At 49.9% G+C, this 17,159-nt stretch overlaps 1 protein-coding gene across 4 annotated transcripts in view; it reads left to right on the forward strand.

Moving 5' to 3' along the window:
* The first annotated feature begins 9,700 nt into the window (after positions 1 to 9,700).
* Positions 9,701 to 17,159, forward strand: part of LOC122494586 (BTG3 associated nuclear protein) — a 114,060-nt gene continuing 106,601 nt past the window's right edge. For 2 of the 4 annotated variants that reach the window (XM_043599848.1, XM_043599850.1), the window contains exon 1: positions 9,701 to 9,837. The gene's annotated coding sequence lies outside the window, so the exon portion shown is untranslated. The remainder of the gene's footprint in view (positions 9,838 to 17,159) is intronic. The other 2 variants (XM_043599847.1, XM_043599849.1) reach the window with 1 other exon arrangement.

Raw genomic sequence — 17,159 nt, forward strand, 5'->3', positions numbered from 1 at the left:
TTTAACGTTTATTTATTTTGAGAGAGAGGGAGAGAGGGAGACAGACAGAGACAGTGTGAGTTGGGGAGGGTCAGAGACAGAGGGAGACACAGAATCTGAAGCCGGCTGCAGGCTCCAGGCTCCGAGCCGTCAGCACAGAGCCTGACACGGGGCTTGAACCCATGAACCGTGAGATCATGACCCAAGCCAAGGTTGGACACTTAACCGACTGAGCCACCCAGGCGCCCCTATTTTTTTTTTTTTGTCTTATAAATGACACTGCATGAACATCTTTGGAACTCCCACTTTTGACAACCGTGGGTCCGAGGACAAATGTATTAAAATAGTTGATACAAGTGCCAACTTACTCTCTTGGGGGAGCACACCATCTCCAATTCTCACCCACTTTGCTCATATTTTGAGCCAAAGAACCTCATGTTTATCCAAACCAACGCCTTCTAATTCCTTAGTATCTCCTTTGCACATAAAACACCAATCAGTGGCCTTCATATGATGTGTTGAAATTATCTGCCGGAACTGAACGTTTCTCATGGGGAGTCGTGATGGTTATTTTTCTGTCAGTTTGGCCGAGCCACAGTGCCAAGATATTTGGTTGAACATTATCCTGAATGTTTCAGTGTAGATGTGTTTTTTCTTTTTAATGTTTATTTTTGGGAGACAGAGACAGAGCACGAATGGGGGAAGGGCAGAGAGAGAGGGAGACACAAAATCTGAAGCAGTTTCCAGGCTCTGAGCTGTCAGCACAGAGCCTGAAGTGGGGCTCGAACGGACGGACCGCGAGATCATGACCTGAGCCAAAGTTGGACGCTCAACTGACTGAGCCATCTAGGCGCCCTTCAGTGTAGACATTTTTGGGATGTGATTAACATTTAAGTCAGTGGACATGCTTCACTGTGGGCGGGCCTCATCCAATCAGTTGAAGGCCTGAATAGAACAAAGACTGACCTCCCCTGAGCAAGAGGGAATTCTGCCCGAGTCTCCCTTTGGGCTCTGCAGGTCACCCCCAGGTCTCTGGCCTGCTGCTCCTCCCCCCCATCAGATTTTGGACTTGGCTAAGCTTCTCAGTCACGTGAGCCAACTCCAGACTGTCCTTCAAAGTGCAGGAAGAAAAGATAGGAATTTCTATCGTTATTTCCTCTCTCACTGGTCATAACTTCTATTTTCCATGTTTAATAGAGCACACAGTAATCGTACCTAACACACAGGAATGATTTATTCGTAAATACATATGTGTTGGAGGACCACGCCAAAAGCTTTTTATAGAGCGGACTGTGTGATCAAAGTGTGGAGCTCGCTCTTGTGTGAGACGCCTCGAATTTCTTGGCGTCACTCTCTCCAGAGAGGGCTTTATTCTTACGTGATAGAAATTCACATTCATTCCTAAATGCAACTGAATGCTCTCCATAGTACTTTAAGATCTCCAAATGATACATACACTGTCCATAAAGAAATTCTGTTCTAGTTGGGAAAAAAAAAAAAAAAGAAGGAAATAGGAAAAAATGCTGATTGGACAAAAATCTTGCAAATACATGCGAGTTTCCACGTGCATTTTGTCCACAGTAATCTCTTTTGTTCTCCGGGGATTTTTTTTTATAGTACAATTTTGGGCACACGCTTTTATTGATTTTATGGATTTGTAAACCTGTTTCCGTGACCTGAGCAGCCAAGGGGATGCTTTGTAGTGGAAATCTCTTGTTCACAAGGATGTTGAAACTCAGCAGTGCTATTGAGATATTCACCACCTGCCTGGCTTAATTACACCATCTCCTGAGTCAAATGAAAATCAATGGATCAAAGGTGCCTGGGAGCCCAAGAGAAACACTTTCTCCTCTTTGTTGAAACATACTCAACCTTTCCTTCTGGAAAGTACAAATCAACAGCTTCCGGGAGAAAAGAAACAACCATTGGACAGACATCAATGTTGACATCACTGCTCACATGGGCTTGGGTGCCGCTTTTGGGTCTCGTGAGAGCCCTGGGACACTCGTGCTAGGGGCAGATGCTGTGTATGCCTGCCTGACACCTGGCCCCTTTCCTCTGATAATGTCACCCGAGTCTTCCCGGGGACACTAGCCCTCCCCCACTGGCCATCCATGGGGCTCAGGTCAAGCTGACCCCATCCCTGATGTATCTCGGGTTTGGCCAACCAGAGGGAAGGTCATTTACAGGTAACCTGAACTGACCAATCAGTGTTAACTCCAGAAGTTTCGCTGCAATTATGGGGAAAGAGACTTAGACTGGTAAGGCGTGCACTGTGTGCAGTTGCTGGGAACTCTTCTTGAGACCTTGCTCAAGAATGGAGACAAAGTGAGCCCCAGGGCGGGAAGGCTGGAAAAGGAGAGAGGGACGGAGAGACAGCGTGACAGAGTACCTGACATTGCCTCAGCCAAGCAATTTCCATTCCCGTATCCTGAAGTGCACTTCCAAACTTGTCACTTACGGAAATCAAGGAGTTCCTCTGATTGTATTCAGCTAGTTTACATTCCCCCGTAGCCCAAAGGGCGCTAACTTGTAGGCATTTAGGTCTCCACCCTACAGACAAGGAACCGAAGCTCAGAGCAGTGACGTGCGCATTGTCTAAGTTCTTCCTCGCTGGAAATTGGCAGAGTCAGGGCTCAGGTATGGGGTCTTGAGCTCACTGTCTCATTGAGCCTTGCCTCGTGGCCGTTTGCTTCCATAGGCCCAACGTAAAGTGTATAATCCGTGCTCGCTGCATTGCAGGGAATGGCCAGTCATCTATTCCAAATACTTACCTGGTGCAAGGAGTTTGGGTTGGAATAAAAAGGGTACACATAAGTCTGTGCCCCAATTATCTTCTGCTGCCTGACAAATGACTCCAAAACGTGGGGGCTGAAGACAACGTGCTTGGGCTCACACAACTGCCATCTGGGCAGGGCTCAGTAGAAAGAGCCCGTCTCTGCCCCAGGAGGCCACAGTTGAGACGGCCCATCTGGGACTGGAGGACCCGCTGCCAAGGCGGTGCGCCCACAAGGCTGGCGAGGTGCAGCTGGCCGTCGGTTCCTCTCGATGTGGGCCTCTCTGAATCGGGAAAGCAGCATTTGCTCACCGAGAACGATGAGGAGTGCCATTTAAGAGGGCATGCGGGCTCTTCAATAAGTCAAATGCAGAGTTATCACGAGTCCCGGCAATTTGGTTCCAAGGTACACACCCAGGACGAAAGAAAACATACGTGCACGTAAATGCTTGTACACAAATGTGCACAGCAGCATTATTCATGATAACCAAAACATAGAAATGACCCAGATGTTCAGCAAAGGATGAGTGGATTAAGAAAAAAAAACAAAACAGTATCACAAAATGCAATTAATCGGTCATAAAAAACGAAGTTACAGTAATCAAGGCAGTGTGGTGGTGGCTGAAGAATATACAAATCAGTCCGTGGGATGGAAGGGAGCCCAGAAATCGACCTCGGGGGACTGGGCGGTGACAAAAGAGCGAAGGCATCTTCTGAACCGACGGCACCGGGACAACTGTACACCCACGTGCAAAAAAATCAGTCGAGACACAGACCTTATGCCCTTCGTAAAAATGATCTCAAAATGGATCGCGGGTCGAAATGTAAAATGCAAAACTAAAAAGTCCTCAAAGATGACACAGGAGAAAATCTAGGTGACCCTGGGTGCGGTGATGCCTTTTCAGATACGGCACTGAAGGCGCGGTCCGGGAGAGAGATCACTAACACGTGAGCCTTCGTTGACACGAGGAACTTGTGCCGTGTGAGAGACAATGTCAGAGGACGAGAAGACAAGCCACAGACCGGGAGAAAATATGTGCCAGAGATACAAAGACGGTACACCAAGAGTGACCTCTGGGTGACCACGATGTGTCACCGGAGGCCTCGCGAACTGTCACAAATATCCCACTCTGATGGGGGATGCTGGTGACGGGGGGAGGCCGTGAGCGTGGACGCGCGAGGGCTGCACAGGCTGTCTCTGTACTTTCCCGTTCCGCTTTGCTGTGAACCGAAAACTGCTCTAAAAAATAAGATTAAGTAACAACAACAACAACAACAACAACAAAAAGATGCGCAGGCCTAACACACGTTACAACGGGGATGGACGGCCCTCGAAAATGTCATATGAGTGAAAGAAGCCAGTCACAAAAGGCCACAAGTCGTAGGATGCCACTTATATGAAATATCCCGAACAGGCAAACGTTTAGAGACGGAAAGCAGGTGAGGGGTTGCCACGGCTGGGGGGTGCGGGAGTGATGGATAATGGGGAAGCCGTTTTGGGGAAGACAGAAAGGTTCTGGAACAAGTTAGTGGTGATGGTTGCACAACTTTGTGAAGGTACTTAATAGCACTGAAGTGTGTATTTAGAACGGTTAAAATGGTAAATTTTATGTGATGTGTATTTAACTATAATAAAAAAAAAAGAGAGAGAGACGGAGAAAAAAAGCAGTCAAGCAGGCCTGGCAAAGTGTAGCTAGAGGAGCGGGTTATTACGTGATCCAGTAAAGGCACAGCACTCGGCCTCTGTGAGCGGTCGACAGTGGCAGCTATGGACGTCTCATTAGCAGTGGTAGCCTCCAAGTCATTTGCATGGACATCAAGTTTGACAACAACATCAGGGTAAGCGTCCCCTTTGTGCCAGATGCTGTGGTGAGCACTTCCCATGGTCAATTTCAAAATTTAGAAACAACTCTGCCAAGTAGATTTTATTGTCCCATTTTACAGATGAGGATACCGAGGCCAGGGATGTCGTGTGACTGGTCCAGAGCCACACAGAGCTAATATGAGCCAGGAGTGGAGTCCATGTCACAATCTGTACGCAAAGGCACCTATGTCACAGGTGACTTTTATGAGGTCTCAACACCACACTTTCCAGGGGTGGAAAAGAAGGCACAGGACGTTTCGGTACCTTTCCCAGATTCACAGGACATCCTATCCATGCAGCAGTGACTGAATAGAGTTCTCCCTGAAGACTTTAAAAAAATAATTTATTTTCCAGCCTTATTGAAGTAAAATGGACAAAGAAGATGACAATTTCGCGTGCGTATACGCTATGAAAGTCCGACCACAAGCAGGTTAATGAACAACTCCACCACCTGACACAGTTAGGATTGCTCTTTCTGTGGCGCGAGTGCTTGAGGTCTTGGTCACTTCCAAGTGCACGGTGTAGTCCCCATACTGTATGTTAGATCCCCAAGTGCATTCATCTTAAAACTGGAAGGAAGTCCGGGGGCACCTGGGTGGCTCAGTCGGCTATGCGTCCAACTTCGGCTCAGGTCTGACCTCGCTGTTTGTCAGTTTGAGACCTGCATCGGGCTCTGTGCTGATGGCTCATAGCCTGGAGCCTGCTTGGGATTCTGTGTCTCCCTTTCTCTCTGCCTCTCCCACACTCGTACTCGGTGTCTCTCTTTCTCAAAAACAAATAAACAACAAAAAAAATTTTTTTAACTGGAAGTCTGTACACTTTGACCAGCGTTCCCATCTCTCTCACCCTGACCCTGATAACCACTCTTCTACTGTCTGCTTCTGGAAGTTCGACTTTTTTTTTTACTTTATTTTATTTAAAAAATGTTTATCTATTTTTGAGAGAGAGCGAGAGAGAGAGAGAGAGAGAGCTCGTGCGGAGTGGGAGAGAATCCCAAGCAGGCTCCTTGCTGTCAGCACAGAGCCCGATGTGAGGCTCAAACTCATGAACCACGAGATCGTGACCTGAGCGGAAGTGGGATGCTTAACTGACCGAGACACCCTGGTGCCCTGTAAGTGTGACTTTTTTAGATTCCACACGTGAGACCATGCAGTGCCTGTCTGTGTCTGGCTTACATCACTTAGCATGATGCCCTCCAGGTTCATCCACGTTGTCACAAATGGCAGGATGTCCCTCTTTCTTGCAGCTGAATAGTACCCCATTTTTTACCTATGCCACAACTTTTTCATCCACTGATGGCCACTTAGCTTGTTTCCATGTCTTCCTATTGAGAAGGAAGTTGTGGTGAACACGGGAGTGTGGATGTCTCTTCTGTTTGCATTTCGTTTGGATGTTTACCCAGAAGTGGTTGCTGGATCACGTGGTAGTTCTATTTTCAATTTTTTGAGGACCTTCCATACTGTTTTCGACAGCGGCTACACCCGTTTGCATACATGGGTTTTATTATGCTGAGGCCTATTACCGCATTTATTGCTATTTTGAAAGCTTTTATCATGAAGGGTGCTGAATTTTGTCAAATGCTTTTTCTGCATCTAATGAGATGATTGTGTGGTTTTCATTGTATTGACGTGGTGGGTGGGTTTCCCTCCGTGTCCCTTGGTGGGTGGGACTGTTCCTGGACCACGGCTGCCGAGTGGCTAGAGCTGGGTCTCAGGGTTCCAGGAAGGCTTCAGCCATGGATGGCTGTTGAATTATGGTTGCTGAGGGGGGTGTGTGACGGGGGACCTCCTATTCTACCATGTTGCTGATGTACTTCCTGGCCCGTAATTCTCTTGATGGACCAGAACGTGTGGCTGTGGCCTGTCTCGGGTCTGGCTAGAATCCACGTAAGTGGGGGATGGGGCTACAGTGCCTGCTGAGCGTTGCTTCTTCCCATTTTCCCCGAACCACCCACGGACTCCTCTATCATCGTTCATCCCCAAACCTCATCTCTTCCCAGCAGGTGCTTTTGTGTGAGGTGGAAAAAGGTGTCCCGGGGTAGGAGTGGAATGACAGATCATCCCCTGTAGGTGGACAAATTATAAAGAGGCACTGTTCGGGGTAGTCTCCAGAGCTGTGGCTGGTGGTCAGTGGCTGGTGGTGCCCGGAGCTCCTCATCTCAGGGAATGGTGATTCTATCCATCTGTTTTCCCGTACTTGCAGGCTCAGGTGACATCCCAGATGCCACCCCCAAGCCCTGCGCCTTGCCTCCGTCCCCAGTATCAGGTTGGGGGTCAAGTCCTTTTGAGCTCATCCCATGACATCTCTTCTCCACTGTGACCACCCTAGTTCAGGCTTCCGTCACCTCTTGCCAGGACCCCTGCCACAGCCTCCTCAAGTACTCCCCCAAATTCACTTAGGAACCCTCCTCCCCATGCCCAATTCATTTTTCATCATTCCAGCTAAAGCAACTTTTGAAAATGCAAATCTGATCATATCTACCCTTGTCCCAAACCTTGAAAAGGCTTTGGTTATTTTAGGATCAAGACAAAACGCATCCTTTGGCCAACAGGGACCCGCACAGCCCATATCCTAGCCACCTTTCCCGCCAGATTTCACAACCTTCCACCTCACAGCTCTAGCACTGCCTTGGCCGTGTGACCCTGGGTGTTAACCTCTCTGAACTTCACGTTCTTCACAAAGAATACGGACTATAATATACGCCTGACTCAAGGCACGGCAACTTAACACATGATAATGCGATCATTTCTTGAGTCGGGCCTTCTGCGAAACCCTTTACAAGCTCTACTTCCTTGAATCCTCCCAATATTCCCATGAGCTGTGAGTCTGAGACGCCAGTTTCCGGAGGAGGCGGCCAAGGCTCACGAGGCCTCGGCAGTACAACATGTGCCACAGGAGAGCTTGGATTCCAAGCCCAGGTCAGGCCAACTCCATGTCCCTGCTCTTACAGACAACTGTGCTGTTTTCTAGGCTTTTTCCTGGGCAACTGAGAGTTTCATGCATAATGGACTTGGCTTCATCCTAATGACATCTTCAGGAACAGGACGCTTCTGCAGGATCCCAGGGTCTGCTGGAAACGGCATCGCACAATTTTGATGGGGCCTTTGAGATCTCTGCGAATGCCCAGTGCGCACACGTGGAAGGGGGCTCCCCCGTTTCTGGTACCATCCAGGCCAGAGTGCCCTCCCTCTCTGGCCATAAAGCCCCCACTAACAGGACACTAGCCTCATTACCTCCAGAACCTGGACGGGAATCGTGTACGAATTGACTGGCGTGGAGCAGGGCCCTCTGCAATAGGGAAGCAGCCCTTCTTTGGTGGACAGCTGGCTTTGCCAACGGCCAGCTATTTAATTATTTTTAAAACCGTGGCTAATCAGCTAGATGTCAATATTAACACTCTCCTTTATTTGAGCTTCCTGGGTGGCTAAGTGTAAAACGCACGAATCTGAGTCATCAACAACGAGAAAGAGAAGTCAGCGACTCTGGCATAAGCGCAGACAGTTTTGATGGGCTTACTGTCTGATGATGACTTAGCAGTGGCTTGGGGCCCCGCAGTGTGCAAGGCCCGGCCAGGAAGGAGCCGGCCACCCACACCTGCACTGGAGGTACAGACAAGGCACTGTGTGATGTTTTGAAATGACACGAAAATTGCCAGTCTACAGTTATCTGCGTTCTCGTCAGATACGCACGTATCTAAGAAATCTCAGTTAAGTTTTAGACTTGGCTATGACTGAGGCAGGGGTGGGGACAGAAGGCACGGCCGTCTAAAACCATTTTGCAGCCACTCATCTCTCAGGATCTGTGTGCTCAGCTTCCGCAACCCTTTTCCCCCACTATGAGCAGACTCTAGACCACAGTGTTTTGGATTCCAAACTCCGCTTTTGTCTTTTTCCAGCAGCGTGACCTTGCTGAGCAATTTTCCCTCATCTGTAGACAGGAAAATTCTCATTTCAATGTGAATAAATATCTCTTCCAGCACTGAGCTTCCGTGACTCTTCTCTGGAATTTCTTTAAGGCACTTTTCCTGCAAAGAAACCCAATGACCAGCCTCAGGAGAGCTCCCAGGTGTTAATTCTGGAAGAGATTCTAACTAACGAGGTTGCCCAAGGTCACACGGCGCGTTACTGCCCTGAATTGGGCTTTTTGTCCCTGGCAAAAAGGGAAGTGGGCAGGAAACTTGCAGGGAAGCGTTTTCTTTCCCAAATGAAAATAGCTCCACAGCCTTGTTCTTGCTCGTCGTAAACAACTCGGAAAACAGAGGCGAGCAGAGAGAAGGAGGAAAAGCAATGGGAACCCCAGCCCACGTGAGGCGCAATGCTGATGGCAGTCAGCAGGAATCGTTTCTGGGGATTGTCTACAGTTCAGTGATTTCTTCCCACGAGTGCAAACAAGCGTGCACTTATGCTACATGCGTGGAACACGTCCGCACACCGAATTCGTGCTCGTCCATAAGATAGCCTATACATTATTGACGCACGTCTCGTACGGTAACACATTAGCTACATACGGTACATATGCCACATAACCACACACACGTGTTTCCACTCGTGAGCCCCGGGAAGTGTGGACGGACGCCGGGGAGCCCGGGGCACCTCCTATTACCTGGGGGCGCGCCTCCCCAGCGGCAGCGGCCGCGACCCCCGCGTCTCAACTACAAGTCCCAGCAGCCGCGGGCGCGGCCCCTGACGGGAGACCCGAGTACGGAGAGACTACAAGTACCGGCAGGCTCAGCGCACACGCAGGGACTACGATTCCCCGAAAGCACCGCTAGCGGGTCGCGCACGGCCCTCTGGGATATGTAGTCGTCGAGGGGAGAACTGATTCCTATTCATTCGGTCTCAGAGAAAAATGTAAATTCCTCTCACGGCCCACCGACGCAGCTTCCCACCGGGCTAACGCGGAGACGGAGCTTACGCTGAGGAGGTAAGGACCCTCAGAGGCCCAAACTAGGGCGCGGCAGAAGGACGCGTGCGCATGCTCGGCGGTCGTCGGCGCGGGCGAAAGCGCGCGCGGGAGGCTCCGAGCGGCAGGCCCCACCCCCTCGCCCCGTCCCTGCGCCCGGCGCGCCCCGCTTAGGGAGCGTGCGCAGACGGTGCCGGGCGGAGGGCCGCGGGGAGGGACTCGCGGCGCCTGCGCAGAGCGGCGGCTTCTCTCGCGAGGACGGACGCCATTATCGCATCTCCCCGACAAACACCACGAGAATTCCGCAGCCCACACGGTAATTGCAGCTCCCGCAGCCGGTCGCGTCTCCACCTCCCCCTTCCCGCGGGGCGAGAGCGAGAGCGAGAGCGAGATCTCCCCTCCTCCCTCCTCCCTGCGCCCTCCTCCGGCCGCCGCGCCCGCCGCCCCCGCCCGGGACGCCCTGCGCGGCCGGCCAACGGCCCGCCGCCCTCGGCCCTGTCGGCGCCCTCCGCTTCCCCGGTCCCCCTTCCCGGTTCCTGCTGCTTCCCCGCCGCGGGCCCTCCGCCCCCGTCAGCCTCTCCTCGCCGCCCGCCGCGAGCTCGCCCCTCCCCCGCCCCCTGGCCCCGGCGGCGCTCCCGGCGGCGGGCCGGGCGTGGGGCCGCGCGCGAGCCTCGCTCCCCCCGGGGTGCCGCGCGCCGCGCCGGTGGGACGGGCGGGGGACCGGGCGCCCGCGGCCGCGCGCGGTGGCGGGGCCGCCCCTGCCGCTTGGCGGGGACGAGGGGAGACGGCGCCGCGAGCGAGCCCGGCGCCGGTGGCCGCTGTCAGGCCGGTCTCCGGGCCGGCGTGTGCCCTGGGGCACCGGCGGGCGAGAGCGCACGCCCCCGCTCGGCCGAGGGCTCCCGGAGCAGGGGGGGGGGGGTCGTCCGCGAGGGAAGATTTAGGGGTTCGGTCCCCCCACCCCCCCCCCCCCCGCCTGTTTGGTGTGGCCCTTCGGAAGTGCGGCCTCGGATGCCGGTCCCACCTGCACCGTGTGAGCACCTTGGAGACGCCGCCTTCACGCGGGGCTGGGTTTTCACTGAAGACCTGAGTGCTCCCGGAAGAGCTGCCCACACCTGTGGGCGTCTGAGGACCGAGACTTTGCCCGGCTTTGGGTCTGTTCGACCGGAGTGGCCCTTGGCGGCCCGTTCGGAATTGCCTGTCCCGCCCCGGAAGGCGCTCCCGGGCCCGGCGGCGTTGGTGCGGCGGCGCCCGGGGAAGGTGGTCGGTGGGAGGGGCCGGCCCCTTCTCGGGCACCCTTGCGACTGGCCGTTGGGGAGACGGGAGCGAACTTGGGGGTAGTCAGGCGGTCCTGCGGAAGCGGGGGAGCAGGCGGTCAGAAAGTAGGTCAGCCGGCCATTCGAGATCCAGCCCTTGGGGCCGCCCCGGGGTACAGACGCCCGGTGGTAGCAGAAACCCCCAAACCGCCCGCGAGGCTAGTTCTTTCTGTATGTTTGGCTCCCATTTTCTCCTCGTCTCGCAGTGAAGATAAGAGTACGTTCTTGTGATGTTGGATCCTGACCACGTCCGTTGGCTTTAAGTTCTCAGAAATGGCTGCCGTTTGTGGGTTATGTGCTGTGGCTGGGACTGCTAATCATTTCCAGTGTCTCTTGTCCCAGCGATCCGGTGAGGTGGCGGAGGCCCACAGAGGTTAAGAGACTCGTCCAGGACACACAGAGCCAAGGCTTTGAACTCAGTCTGTCCGAGGTTCGAGCTTTAATGTATGTGTGTGTGTGTATATATATATATATATATATATATATATATATATATATATATACATATACATATACATATATATATATATATCTCCGTATATCTGATATTTTAACCAAAGTCCTATACACAGTAAAATGTCGGTGAAAAACTTGAGCATTGAGAAGCAGCAGTCCCCTGTCCAGCCTTTCAGTTTGTCTCCTCAAAGAAATCTTTTTAATGTTCCTTCTGGAAGGCTTCCATAGCTCTGAAGCGAAAGTTGGTAGTTTATTAGTTTTGCACATTGTCGACTTTCTGTTATGATAGATGATTTCGCTTTTCGGGTCAGATGCCATTTTTTCTACTCCCTGAATTAACTGTGTTAAATTGTTTATGACTGTACAAATACTGTTTGCTTCAAGGCCGAATGGTGCATTTTCTCTCTCCTACAGTCTTTTGTTTTTTCTGTTGTTGGTAATGGCTTTTTTTTTTTTTTTTTTTTTTTTTTTTTGGTATTTTTGCATTTGCTGTTCCCATGATTCTTTGTCTTAAATTTTAAAGCATGCCAGATCTCTCCAATGTCCTGTCTTCTCCCCAGGTCTCTGTCCTCTTTTTCTGATCTGGATTGATTACTCTGTAGGCCAGTGACAAGTGTACTGCCGATATTTTCCTGTATTATACATCTGAGTTTGTTCAAGATTCCATGTGTAATCATGGCTTTCTTCATCATTTCAATGAGAACCTTCTGCCAAGTAGCCTTATTCCTTTTGGGTAACTCTTTAGGATCCTCTTTGGTGTTAGGGGCATTTTCAAAGTGCCCCAGGATGTGGAGTCCCACTTTGAGTGCTCTGTGCCTCTGGGGGCTTGCCTTTCAGCTCTGGGAAATTCTCTTTGTATTTATTTGAGAATTGTTTCTGCTTTTACTCTTTCAGGAGTTCTTATTAGTTGGATGGTGGACATCTTGGATTGATCCCTTGAATTTCTTTCTCCTCTTCCTTTGTCATTTTATTCTCATTTCTGGGAGAGGGCTTCGATATATTGCCCAATCTTTTAAATTTTTTTATTAACACAACTGAAAATTTCGAAGAGCTTATTCTGTTCCCCCCCCCCCCCCACAGTTTATTGTTTTGTGAATGCATTATCTTCTCGACTTTGAGGAGACCAGTAAGGATTTTTTTTCATTTCTTTTATTCTCTGATTTCTTATTCTAGTGTCACTGTCGCCATCATCTTTTTAAAAATACTGGTTTCATACTTCATATGGCAAATACTCCTTAAATATTGGTAATTATTGTTGTCTAAGGCCAGAGAAAGGCAGAGAGCTGAGTCTGTGGGGCTGGTTTTGAAAATGTGCGGGTCTCCCCTCAGGTGATCGGGAACTTGTTACTGTGTGGGACTTTGAGTGCCAGGATCCAGAGACTTTTCCTCTGTGTCTTACAGCTTAAGAAAGACCCCTTTGATGTGGGGGGCTGCTCCCCCTGGTCTAGGGAGGACTCGTGTATAGCTTTTCCGTGCAGGGATCCCACTTCTGTGAGCAGGCTCAGCCCTTGCTTCGCCGAGTGTCCTGGCCTACCACAGGCTTAGAGCCCTCCTCTGGCCATACCCATTCCTGTGTGCTCCAGGTTGTGGTTTCCTTTGTCCTCCTAGATCCTTTCAGTCTCCCAGAAGTTGGCAAAATACCTTGCCCGTGTCTTCTTTCTTGTGGGTTTATTATATGCGATTAAAAGTCATTTTAATGGGATGAGCAGAGATCACCTTTGTGGCTCGTTCTCACTGTGAGCAGGAATTCCAGAGCCCATTCTTGTCACTCTGCTCTCCTGCCTCCCTGTGGCCTTGGTAATGGGTGCCTTCTGTCAGTGGGATGGGTGGCCTACTCATTGTCCCCACGGCCATCTCCACGCTGCAATGTGGGTGGACGTGGTGTGTTCCTGCTGGAGGTTCTGGCTCTGCAGCCTTGGAGGAGTGCCAAGCTCAGCTGGGGAAGGCCAACCGTAGACAAAAGGTTGTGATTTCATACTCTTCTTTCGGTCTTGGCACGTCGCACCGGCTTCTCACACCATGTCCTCGTACAAAGATACCACTTCAGCATGCCCGAGTTTAAGGATTTGCCTCCAGTTAAACAGTGATTACTGTACTTGAAGTGTAATCTTTTAACAGTATTTTTTCAAAATATTTTTATTCCCTGTCCCCCCCCCCCCCCGCCCCGTGTTTTATTTATTTATATTGAGACAGGGAGAGAGAACGAGCAGGGAAGGAGCAGAATGGAGAGAGAGAATCCCAAGGGCTCAATCCCACTAACTGATCATGACCAGAACCAAAATCAGAGTTTGGCACTCAACTGACTGAGTCACCCAGGCGCCCCTAAAGCGTAATGTGAACGCGTTTTAGTCGATTGTCCTTTGAAAGTTGTGCACGGTGAAATATATCAGCTGCATTTGTCAGGGCCCAGCGAGGCCCATGTGAAGTGGTCCGTGGATCAGTGACCTTGCCATCTCTAGGTGTTTGGGAGAAATGCACACTCTCAGGCCCCCAGCATACATGGAATCAGAATCTGCAACTTTGTAAACTTTTAACTTTGAAGTAAATTTACAGTTAAAAAAAAGTTGGGGGAAGTTCAGAACGCTTCCCTCTTCCTGTCACCCACTTGCCATAACGCTGACTTCTTACATAATCAAGTGTCCTTAAAAATCAGAACCTTAGCATTGGCACAACACTATTGACTGAATTACAGACCTAACTGAATTTCATCAGTTTTCCATTAATGTCCTTTTTCTGTTTCAGGATCTAATCCAGGATCCCACTCTGCATTTAGTTGTCATGTCTCCTGAAGTGTCCTCCAATCTGTGATACTTACATAGCCCCAAGTATCTCTCCCAAGAGGTTTATATATCACAAAGGGAAAAATGGTAACTTCACGGTGGAAAAACCTGACAGATACCACCTTAACCAGTAATAAGACATACCGTGTCCTGCACTGAGACAGAAATGCGCGCCCATAGTGCGGTCATGTGAACCCAGATTGAGAGACAGTCACCAAAATCATAACTGTTGCTCCTCAGAAGCGTCCAGGTCTCGAAAATCTGGGAAAGACTTAGAATTTGCATTTGCAAAGATGGCAGGTGTGGTATATGCACTTTGACGCTGCGGAAATATTTCCTGTGCTAGATGGGTGCCAAGGAATAAGAGATCACCACAGTCCCGTTTTGTGGATTGGTAAATGGATGCTTCAGGCACAGGTCCTAGGTGAGTTTATGTTAATGGTTTATTGATAAAACACCCAGCATAGAGTATTAGCCTTCACTTTTCCTGTGATCTTCACCTACACTGTATAAATTCTGAAAACATTAGCGGTACCATTAAATACACAACCCACAAGACTGACTTTAAAATGTGCGTGTAACTTTACCAGTTTAGCTATTTATAATCTGGAAAACAAACATTTTTCTCATTTTGAAGAAGCTCCTGGGGGAAAATACACATTGAGGTTTTTGGTGAGACTGTCTCAGATAAAAAGCTTTAAAAAGTCCTCCCTATAACAGGTAAATAAAGATCATTGTTGTGTTCTCTGACTTCACATATATGATGGTCATAAAAACATCACGTAATGGATTGTTCATTGGAAGTACTTTGAAGCATTCTGAAATGTTCACTTTTGGGGCTGTGAGGGGGAGTTTTAGGGAATTTGAGAGCAAATATTGAGTGGGATCTCATTGTTGCAATTTGTTCTCTCTCTCTCTCTCTCTCTCCTCTTTTTTTTTTTTTTTTATTTTTTTATTTTGGTGAAGTTTATTTTGAGAGAGTGCACATGCACACGTGAGTGGGGAGGGCCAGAGAGGCAGAAGGGGAGAGAACCTCAAGCAGGTTCCGCACTGCCAGCACAGAGCCCACCGTAGGGCTCAATCGTGACCTGGGGGACCGGGCCCCAGCGCCCTGCAGTTTGCTCCTAAAAAGCTACCCTTGTTTTCTTGCTGGGGGCCAGTGCCTGGAGCTCATTTAGTGCGTCCGCAAGAATCGGAAACAGCAGTCCCGTCCTGCCTGCTTTTCAGGGTAGCGATCAAATAACGTTTAGGTTTCCCATTTTTATCTTGTGCATGTTGTGAAACCAGTTACACGTTAGAGCTTCAGCTGATAATTCAACTTTATGCTATCTGCCTCACCTTTTTGGCTCTGTCCGTTGTCCAGGGCTGTGGCCGGACTGCCCCCCCTGGAGGAAGTTCTGGACTCCTCACCCCCCAGTGCAGTGGTGAGGTGTGGCATCCTCATCATAGAGCATCGGTGTGTGCCTCTTTAAGAGGAAGCAGAGCCTGGGGGCAGCACCTGGAGCCTCCCATCCCTTGAAACCTGTGATTGTTCTTGAATTAAATTGTGATGGGAGCATGAACTTCTTAAGCCACACGCGGACGGTACGTCCAAAATACAGTGACATCACGTGAAATCGATTCCTATATTGAATTAACTTTTCTCTACCTTTCACTTCTACCCACGGTCAAGAAGTGTCCAATATAATTGAATGTTTTGGGCCGTCTACCTCCATGGTGCCCCAGAATACCTCAGGAGGTCAGGTCGCTTACAGTGCATAAGCATGGAAGACGAATATCCAACAGGAAGGGCCAGAGAAGGCAGAGATGAGAACATGTTTTAATTGAGTCCCTGAAAAAGTAGATAGGTGGTATGAATGTATATGTGGAAATTGACTACCATTTCCTTGTCCTAATTTATCTTGTATTAGCAGATAAAATGGTTGAGCGTACGTAGGGCACTGAAAGTGCAGGCGGGTTGGACGGGGGCCCAGGTAGGGACGGAGACCTGCCCTCACGGGTGGGAATGCTGTCAGGAGACCTGGGATGCGTTGAGCCAATCAAGCAACTGTGGCCAGAAGCCTGTACTGATAAACTGTTTAGTAATAAAGATTTGTATTCTGAGCTTCAAAAACTGCTGCTTGTGGTCTGTAGTGATTTTTTTCCTTTTTTTCACAAGGTAGAAAATCACCAAATAACTTGAAGCGTGGCTTAACCTTTCTGAACTTTCTAGAAAGGGGTTTGGATGACACTGGCAGTGAAAACTTGATGTGTGTGTACTGCTGGACTCCCTGGGTGGCAATTGGGTCCGGTGGGTGTGGCCAGAGCCTCGGGCATCTTCACGTCAAAGACACATCAAGAACCCTGGACCCAGGCTTTGGTTCCTGCTGTCACCACGGTTCAGCCCTGTGATCCATCGGCAGGTAGATGGCTGGGGTGCGCCTGTCTGCTGCCACACCATCCTGTGGACTCGTCGGCAGGAGCCAGGGATGGTCCTCGGGAGCGAGGTGCTGCATCAGATTGCCTTTTATGCCAGAATGCTTCCCTGAAGATGCCGAAGCCGTGTTAATTCACACCCCATGTGTTTTTAAATGGAATTGGACAAAGAAAGCTGAGCGTCCTGTTTACCTGCTAAAAGTGGCTGCAAAAAATGTTCATGTTTTTTGCAAAGTGAGGGTTTAATAGGTTATTTTAGATTTGTGTAGTTTAAATTTATGTAAAATTGCAATCATGCTATGCTAGAAGAAAAGCTGACGGGGTGACATATGATGAGAGCAGATGCATACTGCTTGGGGTTCCCTTCAAGCATAGCTGCTAATAAAAAGTGCGGTTAGATTTGCGTCTTGAGTTCTGGGGACCGTTCAAGAACTCGGCCTGCTGTACCTCATTGGGATTTCTCTGGATCCACCATAACATGAATCAGAAGTCACTCCTTACAGCTAACAGGAGTTGGAGCAGCAAGATCACCGAGACCTGAAGGCAACCAAACCATCCTGTGGTCGCGCAGGCCCCTCTTCCAGAAGGTCAAGATTACTCTTCTGCAGGAATAGTTCCTGATTTCCTTACCCCTCAGTCTCAAGGCAGTTTCGAGATTCTAAAGATTCCACAAA

Source organism: Prionailurus bengalensis, chromosome E2, assembly GCF_016509475.1.
Source record: "Prionailurus bengalensis isolate Pbe53 chromosome E2, Fcat_Pben_1.1_paternal_pri, whole genome shotgun sequence".
In the NCBI taxonomy this organism is placed as follows: Eukaryota; Metazoa; Chordata; class Mammalia; order Carnivora; family Felidae; genus Prionailurus; species Prionailurus bengalensis.